Raw genomic sequence first — 11,747 nt, forward strand, 5'->3', positions numbered from 1 at the left:
TGTCCTGACCTGATCCAACTATCATATTAAAAACAAGTAAGATAACCAGCCCAGCTCCTTGATGAGAAGGGGTACTGAATCATGATGACCCCTTAATTCTTTTCTCTTGACAGCCCCATCCTCCTGCTTAAATGTCTCTAGACGCTTCAGAGATATACACAATATAATAGGGTCACAGAGGAGAGTGGTGCAGGGGACAAATTCCAGGTGCCCAGCCAAGCTGTAGTTTCCCAGCCATCTGTTCTAAATATGGATCTGATTGTGAGGAAAGACTGAACAACTTGCTGCTTCAGGCAAACTACAACTCCTGATGGGAACTTCTGGAAGATAAGGGACTCAGTTCCAGTTCACTATTTCACAAGGTACAGTGAATGCACATACAATCTGTGTACAGTGTAGACTTGATTTTTCTTTATAAGTGTATTGAATAATTCTCATGGTACATTCAACAGATGTACAGCTGAATGTGTGCTCACTGGACTCAAATCCTGCTGGGAACTCTCAATGTGTCTTGTTCTGTAAATACATACCCTTGCATTTTATTTTCTTGCATGTTAATATGCACTCAATATTTTCTGGTTGCCCAACCAATTAAAGCTGACACATAACCACTTGGTAGATTGACCTGCTGTGTTAATTGTTGTGACTCTTAGATATATGCATCCTGATCCTGCTAAGACAATCATGCATGTAGCTGGTTGCTAAACAGATGGGTCACCAGCCCAGCTGGGCTTGAGTATGTGTACTTTTTTCATAAAAGCTGAATTCCACCTCATCAACTTTCAGAAGTGTTAGACTCCAATCCCTGTTCCTTATCAGACAGGCTTGCCAATAATGTTTCAAAAAACCTTGCTGTTGGGCAACGGTGTGACATCACTTCTGGGGAAAGCCGAATGTGATGCCAAGCTGCTCTAGGAATCTGTTGAAACTCTATAGATTTACCATAGAGTTTCTGGTGATTTCTAGAGAGACATGGCATCACTTCTGGGTTTTCCCTGAAATTGATATCATGCTGTCTCCCAAAAGTGTTCCCCATGTCCCCCTGGAATCCTGTCAGTTGCCAATCACTGGCAACCCTACTATCAGAAAAGTGGTTGGCTCTGTTAGATTGAAGCTACAGATTTTCATTTGTTTTTGATTCAGTAAAATTTTAATATACTGTTGTATATTGAATATTTTAGTGATGTTGGATGTTCCTTTTATGCTAATATCCTAGGGGCAGGATAAAAGCATAATAGCCATAAAGAAGTACTCATATTACAGTACATATGTGAAATTTTTTTAGAAAAATGAAAACAAGCCCACCTAGTAATATTAAATACTCTGATATATGTTTAAATCATGTAAATAACTTATTATGCAATACTACAATAGAATCAGGGCCAAACTTTATGGGTAAGAAAAAGGGTTGCATTAAATGTCCTGATAGACAGCAAGGCCCACTCTGTGCCCCTGCTCAAGTCCAGGCCTTTTCCTGAACACCTTAGTTCATTTTGCAATTCTATTTACTTCCTCCCCCTAACCAATTGGTCTCCCATTTTCCCTCAATTTGACTCTTACAGTTTTCTTCATCCAGTGCCCTGGTTCAATCTGTTTTACAGGCTACTGGGCGGCAGCGAAGCAGCAAGCCATTTTTCAAAGCCACTCTTGCTCACAGAAAGAAGTTGAATCTTCCTCACCCAGGCTCTTTCCATTCTTCTGTGATTCTTTGTTGAAACGATGACTGTAAAATGGAGAGTGATCTCACATATGACCAGCAGTTAGTTCTAAAATGCCTTCAGTATAAGTGTTGTTAGAAAAAATGAATAATCTACTTACCTTTTTATGGTGAAAACTCAAAAGTGGCTCAGGCCGCTACTGGTTTTACTCAGCAGTAAGGAGAAAAACTTGCAAGTGTCGTTTACACAGTACTAAATCCTTGTAAAGTCAGACTGAAACAAGCTTGCTATGTGACCCAGCCCTTAGGGCTACTTAAACACCTGTGGATTTATAGAGTTCAGATGTCTACAAGGTCTCTGTTAACATTCATTTTCAAACCTGTACCCCAAGTGATATGCACTGCTGGCTTGGCTATGTAATTTCTATTTGCTTCTGGGCTTGCAAAGTGATCATGTTAAGATATATGAGAAACACTTATCATTATGCCAAAAAAAAGAGAAAAGCTTGCAACACAAACAGGAGATAAATTCTGAATCCAGGGGAATTTATTTTCAGAAGCCTAGCTAAACAAACATGTTTCTTTGAATTTAACTGCTTGCACATATAGGAGTCAGGACCTAAACCACCATTGACTTTCAAGCAGCAATTATTTTTATCTTTTACAAGAAATATTTCTTTTAAAAAAGCTCAACTTAATTTGCAGAGAAAAGAAGAGATGGCATTGTTTATTATGTATATAGCAAAGAGGCAGTATAAAACCTCCCATTTTAAAATGGGGAATGGAGATATAGATGAGCTTAATGTGATTGCAATGCAGTAAAAAGTCTGAAATACTATGACTTCTCTACTGCTCTGAGTCCAGAAGAAGACAGATACAGGTAGGAGGGAAGATGAGCAACCAAGCAGATGGGCAATGCTGAGATGGTTGGAAGGAAGTACTCCACAGGTGGCTGTAGCAGCTGTTGAAACTTCCAGCTGCTACAGTCACTTAGAAGCTTCTCACCACATTTACCTTGTACATGAGCTCCAGAGTGAATGTATACAGATTTTTTCCTCAATAAGCACTTGATAGCATGAGGGAAAATCCACATCAGTGTAATAGACAAGACTCCAGTATCATAGAAACAAGGGGCTTATATCTTCATTACCCCTTTATTCCCTCCTGCATAATTGTACTGTTTCAGCTAGAAAGTTCAGCTCCCCACCCCCAAGCCTCCAACTATGCATTCTATTTAAACCATTTATGTAATTAGGATTTTTTATTTATTTGGGAGTACAATGTATAAAGGTATCTTAAACATCTAAATAACCTTTAAGGAAACAAAAACCTTTTGAGACTTGATAATGCTTAATTACATTCTGTTAGGATACAGAATATTTATGTAGTCTTTTTATTTTCAAGAAAGAAAACCCACATGATTAACATCTCTTATTCTTTTATATTCTACTCCATATGGTTTTCAAACAGGTAGCTGTGCATAATAAAGCAGTATTATGCTTTGCCTCTTGCTGATCTATCTAAATTTACATGCACTTAAATCTTTTTTATTACTCCTGACAATATGTTGCTTCTTACTTTTATATCTGAACTTATATTGCTTATAGTATGGTATTATCATTACAAGGCTGAATTGCTCTAAAAAAGATATATCTGTTTATCTGATTCATACACACTTTCATGATCTTCATGTTATCTCAGCTCTTCATGTTTTACTCACACATGTTTTCATTATTTATGTACATGAAAATGACTATCTGCCAATACTTCATGACCCATAATAAGGTAAGGGAGCAAAAGTTCATTACACCCTGCATAAGGAACAGGCAGCAATTTGCAAACCAAATTGTTAAATGAAGCAATTCTCTTATTTAGTGTATGGACCCTCATTACACTGAGCAAATATGTATGTGCTTCTGATCTAGTAAGGGCAATGACACTATAACCATTCTGAATTCCATCCCTTGTTGGTGCAAAAAGTGCTTCATGAGCCAGAATTCAATATCTTGGACAAAACTCATATCCAGCTTCAAGCAAATAGCTGGTTGGTGTTACTGTGAACATAGTTCCACACAACTACCATCAAGGTATGCTAAATGCATGGAGAGGAGAGCAGAATTGTGGTGGCAGTGCTTTTTTAACTTCCACAAAGGGGGGCCTGCAAGAACTTGTGGGAGACCACTCATTGTCTCCTACCCCACTATTTCTTCTTTCTCTTCCCTGAAAGCCCCAAAGCCTCTCCTCTTTTCCTGCTTCCTTCCTTCCTTCCTTCCCACCCACCAGCCAACCTACATTTATCTGTCCCCTATCCTCAGCTTTCCCTTCTTCCCTACCCCTGGCTGCCTTTGCCTGGGAAAACTATTACTCAGTTGTGCAGTGGCAGCTGCCAGGCCAGGCACAGTTGTGTTTTAGGGAACTCACAAGAACTTGTGGGGGCACCTCATTTTCCACTGTATGTCCTTCTTCGTGTGATTTCCTCTTTCCTTCCTTCTGGCAACCCCCATGTCCTCACCTTTCCCTGCTTCCTTGTCTCTTCCCCACTTACCAACCAACCTATTTTCATCTGACCCCCAGTCTTAAGCTTTTAAAAAAAATTATTTCATTTATACCCCGCATTTCTCCACAATGGGGACCCCAAACAGCTTGCTTCCTCTCCCTTTCTTCCATTTTATCCTTGTAACAAGCCTGTGAGGTATATTAGGCTGAGAATGTGTAATGGACCCAATGTCATGCAGTGCACTTCTGTAGCAGAGTGGTGATTTGAAGCTGGGTCTTCCCATTCTAGTCTGAAACTCTAACCACTATAGAACATTGTGGAATGGCTGCTGTCAAACAGAAGCAAGCAGACAGTCCTTGGTGACTTGTACAAGTCACATGGTAGCAAGTTGCCTGGTTGTTGCTGCTGGGCCTGGCACCACTGAGTCCTCCTTCAAAGGCCAAAACAGCCCTGGAAATTGTCCACCCGCCCACACATTTTACTGACCAAAACCAAGGCTTGAAGGCTGGCAATACTGATGTGGTTGCCTAGCAACAGTGACCAAGGTATTCTTTTCTTAAAGCTATGGATGCTACTTGTATTATTTGGTGTGTGTGTGTGTGGGGGGGGGGGGGGTTAACACTCTTTTTTTCTTTTGCAGACCTAAGGCATCTTTGAGGTTTGTAGAGAGAGCTGTCTCGTTTGCCTTTGGCTCCAGTCTCTGGATTTAACTATTCACAGATTTGATCATGTTGAGCATATAGGCTAATATATATCATCTGAAGACCCCACTTCCCTTCAAGTTAGCATTCCCTGTTTGTTCTTACCTGCCCAGGGCTTGATGGTGCTCATAATCTGGTTCTGGGAGGTGGTCTGGATCCAGGTGAGACTTTGCATGTGTTAATAAATAAATGACCAAAAGTGAGCTCATAACAATGATCCACACCATGGACATATCCATTAAAAACAACAAAAATATACTCACAGACACACTTTACCAATAAAAAAATAATAATACCACACACTCAGCAGTCTAAGTTCAGCAACAGGTTGTATCTACACAGGGACATCTACAGCTGCAGTAGAAATAAGCAGGGCCTGAATAAGTGAAAACAGGATCTGTTGCACACAACTTTCGTTTCTCCGCTTGCTGCTGCCACTTCCCCCTGCTCCTCCCCCTTTTCTGGCCACACCTGCACAAAAGTGCGTATGCAACAGCAATTATGGAGGGCTGTGGACCAGAAACCAGTTTTACCCCCTTTCTTATTCCCTACTAGGCCACACATCAGAATTAGAAAGTAAGGGGGGGAAAGACCCTTAAAGGGTGAAAAAGGGGAGTGGGATAGAATAAAGCAGAAAGGCAACCACCCCCAATTTCCCCTTTAATTAGGTATTTGTTTTTTTCTAGTGAAAAGATGAAATATGCTGGAAAAGATGCATTCTAATTAAAAGGTAAATATTTTCAACCGATTCATATTTCTGAGCAGTTTTTAAAGGTAGCCCGATATAATACACATTATAGTAATTGATGTACAACTTGCTACAATATGTAAGAATCCCTTGGTGCGTCCTGGGAAGAAGGAATGGGAAACTACCAAGGTTGAAGAAACATAAGAATGTGTACAAGAATTTAAGCAAACAGTTTGAATTGCATAAAGAAGAGGCCGTCCTTTTGCCAAGAAGTGTTTTTTAATCCAGTGAAAACAGGAGTGAGTGGGATGCCATCTCTTGACCACAGATATACTTGAGGTTTGTCAGGAATATTAGGCCACTATGGAAATGAATCTAATGTGTCTGAGGGCTTTTCTCTATAGACCTTGGCTAAAAGAACTGCAATTTTCCATACCAGTCCTATTAAGATAACTAGGGGATCTGAGAAGCTTTTCTCTCAGGATAATAAACTGGCCTTTAAACTGGCTTCTCTGGGTTTAGGGATGAGATAGTTAGTCAATGGTGGAGAAAAGAAAGTGGCAGGGATTTTCTAAGAGTGGCTAAAAAGATGAAAGACTCAAACTAAATCAAGTGATGGTTGATAGATACTACACTGTCAAGAAGCAATTCTGGCTGCTTAGTACTGGTTTGCTCTCTGAGACTGTAATAGCATCCAGTCTCAGGGGAAAATATCTGCTCATTTTTCCTTGGACCAGATTTGAACATTAGCCTTTGGAACTACTACAGTTTTCTTTCCTACTATTCTCTGACAATTTATTTTTCCTTTGTGAAGTGTATCCTACTCTATGACAAATGCTGAAACATGTTAAAAAAGGCCTTACAAGTCTTTTTTGTAAAAGAGCTAAAGGGTAGGTATTTTTAGCTTTCCTTTTCATATTTTCCACCAAAAAGATACAATTTTGTATGCTGTCCTGAATTTTAATGAGCAGCTCCACTGATAACCACCAAGCATCTATATTTATAGACTCATCATAAATGTGGAATTATGCTTTTACATATGTCAGACTCAGTGGCATGTATAAATTCAGAGTGTTAATTTCCCTAGTAATAGAAAAATGAGAACTTTAACAATAACAACAGCAACAACAAACTACTATGCAGAGTGTAAAATTAGATCTAAGTTAGTGTATCTGATATAATTTTCAAAATTAGACATAGATGCTTCTTCTCTTTCTCCTTCACTGGAAAGTACAAAAGGAGATGATTGTTGTTTTGACATATGCATGGAAAAAGATTCTTGAGAGGCCACAGCTGTTTTCAGACATTTGATTTTGGTGTTTTGACTGTGAATAACAGAAGGGCATCCTACATACAATCCTACTGATATGCATGGTCACCTTTTTGTATGAATGAGGCAACAAATGTATTTTCTGTGTGTATACTAAACACATTTGTGTGTACTTAAGCTCTGTGTTCATGGAATATAGTGCACTGTCCTATTCACACAAAATGGTGTATACTAGGAAAATCATGGGTTGCATGCATTCTCAATTCCCATGGTAGGGTTGCCAGGTCCCCTTACCCTCCTGAGGGGAGGCTGGAGACTTGTCACCTACCTGAGATACTCTCCTGACGTGCTCACAAAGCAAGCACTCCCGGCTTGTGTGATGATGTCACTTCCAGAAAGTGACATCATCATGCATGCCGTGGGCTGCCCTGGGAGCACTCCTATGCTCCACAGAGGCCTGAATCCAGCTGAATCAGGCTGCTACAGCATGCAGGAGCACCGCTGTGCTCCTCAGCGGACCAATTTGAGCCAATTCGGCCCAAACCTGGCCCGATTTGACCTGAATTGGGCCAAATTGTGCCACTACAGCATGCTGGAGTGCTGCTGCGCTCCACAACAGCCTGATTTGGGCCAAATCCGGCCTGAATCTGACCCAATTCTGTCTGAACCTGGACTGATTCGACCTGATTCTGGGCTGGATTGGGCTGCTGTGGCACATGGGAGCATGCCGCATGCCCCCAGACTGCACCCCAGGATGCTTGTTCCACCTCACCAGCCAGGTGAGCAGGGGTGGGGGTGAAGAGTGGGAGAAGGGGATCTCCCACCCTCAGTGGGGGACTGGTAACCCTAACCCACAGAACACCCGACTTGAACATCTGAAAGGGCTCAATAGTCCTGTGAAATATGTATTCATGGCCAAAAGGGGTATAAGAGCAAAGAAGCCCAATACAAACAGAAATATCTGATGGATCTTATTTCTAAGCAGTAGGCTACTCTAGGTTTAAACGTAATATGTATTGGGACTGGAAGGCAACTGCAGTGCTTCAAATAATCAAATAACCAGTAACAAGGAACAACGACTGCAGCCATCTCTAACCAACACCTAGTAACACCTGGATCAGGGTGGTCGGTACTGCTGATACTTCTAGATCAACATGGTTGATCACAATCTCTTGACACACTGCCTTGCCAATGTGGGGATTCGTGGGATAGCCTTTCAATGGCTGAGCTCCTTCCTCCATGGCTGGGGACAGAGGATGGCACTTGGGAAACAGATGTCTGCCCACCATTCTTTGGTATGTGGCGTCCCTCAGGGGGCGATTCTTTTCCTGATGCTTTTAACCTCTATATGCACCCCCCTGCCCAGGTAGTCTGCAATTTTGGGCTAGGTTGTCACCAATATGCGGATGACACCCAACTCTTTGTTGATGGACAGCCAGTATGATTTTGCTCTGGATTCCTTGGCCAAGGGTCTTGAGGGCATGAAAGCACGGTTATGTCAGAGTCACCTCAAACTGAATCCCCTGAAGATGGAAGTTCTGTGTCTGGGTTGTGGGGCAATGGAGTTGGGGACCCAGCTCCCAACCCTTGACAGGGTACAACTGAAGCCTTCATTGACAGTGATAAGCCTAGGCATGACTCTGGATGCCACACTTTCAGTGGAGGCCCAGGTCACGACTGTTGCCAGGTCTGCCTTTTCCCATCTCCGACAGGCCAGGCAACTGGCACCCTATCTCTTGCCCTGAGATCTGGCTACAATAATCCATGAAATGGTCACCTCCAGGCTAGACTACTGCAACTCATTCTATGCTGGGCTGCCCTTGGGCCTGATGTGGAAGTTGCAAATGGTCCAGAATGCAGCGGCACACATTCTTACAGGAACACTAGTTCAAGTGCATATCCATCCTGTGCTATGCCAGCTGCACTGGCTTCTAGTGGAGTTCCGGATCCAGTTCAAGGTGTTAACCTTGGTGTTTATAGCCCTTCACGGACTGGGACTGGCATACCTCTGGGACCGCCTCTCCCATTATGTCCCCTGCAGGGCATTGCACTCAGCAGACAAACAACTCCTGGTGGTCCCCAGCCCGAGGGACATCCATCTGGCCTCAAACAGGGCCAGGGTTTTTCTACCCTGGCCCCGGCCTGGTAGAATGCTCTCCCACTTGAGATTTGGGCCCTGCAGGACCTACTACAGTTCCACAGGACCTGCAAAATGGAGATGTTCCACTGGGCCTTTGACTGAGGAGCAGCGGGTGTCCCCTCTCACTCCATCTAAGACCACCACCTCTTTTGTGACTGCCCTCGGCCATGTGTTCTGCCCACATGCTATGGCCTATATGCAGGTTTCTGATAATTTACCTAACGTAGCCTATGTATAAGGTGCCTGGACTATTTTAATGATGGTTTTATAAGTGTTATTGATTTTATAGTTGACGATGAATTTATTGTATTTTATGGATGATGTGAGCCGCTCTGAGCCCATTCGTGGAAGGGTGGGGTATAAATCAAATAAACAAATAAAGAAAGAATACTGGCTGTAATGGTCTCTTCATAGTCTCTCTCAGCTCTGATAACTAGTGGCTGTGTCCCCAAAACTACACTGACTCCAACAGTCCAAATACATAGCAAAACCAAAGGACTGTTTTGTATGTTACTCTATGTACTTGGAAGCTTGTTCCTGTTTGTGAATACCATGAACCATTTCATTTAAGAATGGTGCATACAAGTAAAAAATTTAGCCAGCAGAAGAACAGCTCTTACCTCTTACCTAGGAATAAAATCCACTACTTTGATAGTAAAACTCATTCTAAACTTCTCTTCCACCTGATATTGAATTTTGGAGTTGAAATCACCCAAAACAACAGTTAAATTACAAAAATTTTCCAGTGTATCTCTCATGAGAAAATTTACAAACTCCTGATGGTATTTCAAAAATGAAAACACAACAATACGGCAGGATCCTATCTGTCTAAGAAAGAATATCCATCTTTCTAATGCCTAACTCTGGTATATACATATAACTTTCTAATGAGTTTTCCTTTGTGCTACTTATTAAAACTGATTTTTAAATGAAAAGATGTGATGAAAGGGAATGAGTAGAGGAAAACTATCTAAAATAGTTTTTTTAATCAGCATTAAGAGCCCTGTGGTGCAGAGTGGTAAGCGGCACTACTGCAGCCCAAGCTCTGTTCATGACCTGAGTTCGATCCTGGAGGAAGCTGGGTTCAGGTAGCCGGCTCAAGGTTGACTCAGCCTTCCATCCTTCCAAGGTCAAGAAAATGAGTACCCAGTTTTCTGGGGGTAAAGTGTAGTTGACTGGGGAAGGCAATGGCAAACCATCCCGTAAAAAAGTCTGCCAAGAAAATGTCGTGATGTGACGTCCCCCCATGGGTCAGTAATGACTCGGTGCTTGCACAGGGTACTACCTTTACCTTTTACCTACTTTCTATGAGGAAAGTAAGTGCTATACCAAAAGTGGGCAGGATACAGTCCACAAGCATACATGGTCTTCTTCCCCTCACCAATTGCAAGGACTTTTTGTTAGAATCCTGATGAATCAGGCTACCCCTCCCCCTTTTTTTTTTAAAAAAAAAAGAGTGTTCACTGTTTGGAAGCAGGGGAAAGATGTTACAAGAATGGGGTTTTAACTTCCCTGTGTGTGTGTCCCGCCCCCCCAACACCCACCCCATTTCTTGTAGCAAAATCATCATCATTCAGAAAAATGTAACTGAATTTGTTAGAAACACTTCACCCAAATCTACCGAAACCTCTCAGGATTTGATAAGAACAATGAAGTAGGTGTTTTCTTTTCACTAGCTAAGTCACATTTCTTCCCTACATCCACTGCACTTGTACATCTACCATATCACATATCATCCTCCAATGGTTGAGGAAAAGCCACCAGCCCCAATCTTAACGGGGCTAGAGTTTTCAGGCTGCTGGCGAGGGGGCAGTCCAGTTTTCTTTCTCCCCAGCCGCTGTCTCCAACACTGCTCCCACAGCTACGCAGGGAGCTGCGGGGTTCAAAGTACCCAGCTGGCTGGGCACTAACTGTTGGGGATGTGTTTTTCTTTGACAATGACGTAAGCATATCCCTCCATCAATCAAAGACAGATAAACTGGGGCAGGAGACCAGGGTCTCCATGGGCTGTGCAAATTCTTGTCCATGCCCCATAGAGATGCTGTCTACCTACCTGGCTGTCCACCCATGGGTCTAGGCCTCCTCTTCGTTCATAGGGACGATGCCCCCCTTACATGCTTCCAATTTACCAGTGTAATGTGCATAGGTCTTTCAGCAGTTGGGCCCCTAAGGATTTTGAGGCATTTTCCTTTAGGATTGGGGCGACTACCACATCCTCTGAGATTGGCCTGTCATGTGCTCATGTTAAAGCGATCGGTTGATGGTGCTCCAGCTCATTCAGGTCATACAACCGGTCTGAACTGGTGATTAATTCACACTCTTTTTAGACCCCTCAGGATGGCGCAGGCTGGTTTGGATCATGGGACACAGCATTGTGCATTGGGAAGCTGGCTATGCAAGAAGATCAGGCTGGAGTTTGGACCTGGGGCTTGCAGACTTAATATCCATCAAGGGGATCAGCACAAGGTAGGATGACATGGGACTCCCCACTTCCTTGTTTTCTCTGGCTGACCAAGCGGTTTGGGACTCCTGATGCCATGGTCCTGCAACTCAGTAAAAATGACTTGCCCAAGAGGACCAGGCTGGATATTATGCAAGCCATCCTGAAAGACCTTGAGACACTTTAGATCTGCTACCTATACTTGTGTATTATTTGGTCAGATCTGCTAGAGCACTGCTCTTGGTGTGAGGTATGGGAAGATGACAGGATTGACTTGACCCAGAGATGGTTGTCTAAGAGGATGGGCTGCACTGTACTAGAGTCAAGGGGTCTGGTGATTCATAACCCTGACAT

General features: G+C 42.7%; 1 long non-coding RNA gene across 1 annotated transcript; it reads left to right on the forward strand.

Moving 5' to 3' along the window:
* The first annotated feature begins 274 nt into the window (after positions 1-274).
* On the forward strand, positions 275-11,413 carry LOC129329783 (uncharacterized). Its single transcript, XR_008597022.1, has 4 exons — positions 275-362; positions 4,969-5,016; positions 5,542-5,585; positions 11,281-11,413. It is a non-coding gene; the product is annotated as an uncharacterized LOC129329783 (long non-coding RNA).
* Positions 11,414-11,747: the final 334 nt, after the last annotated feature.

This window comes from Eublepharis macularius, chromosome 5 (assembly GCF_028583425.1).
Source record: "Eublepharis macularius isolate TG4126 chromosome 5, MPM_Emac_v1.0, whole genome shotgun sequence".
NCBI lineage: Eukaryota > Metazoa > Chordata > Lepidosauria > Squamata > Eublepharidae > Eublepharis > Eublepharis macularius.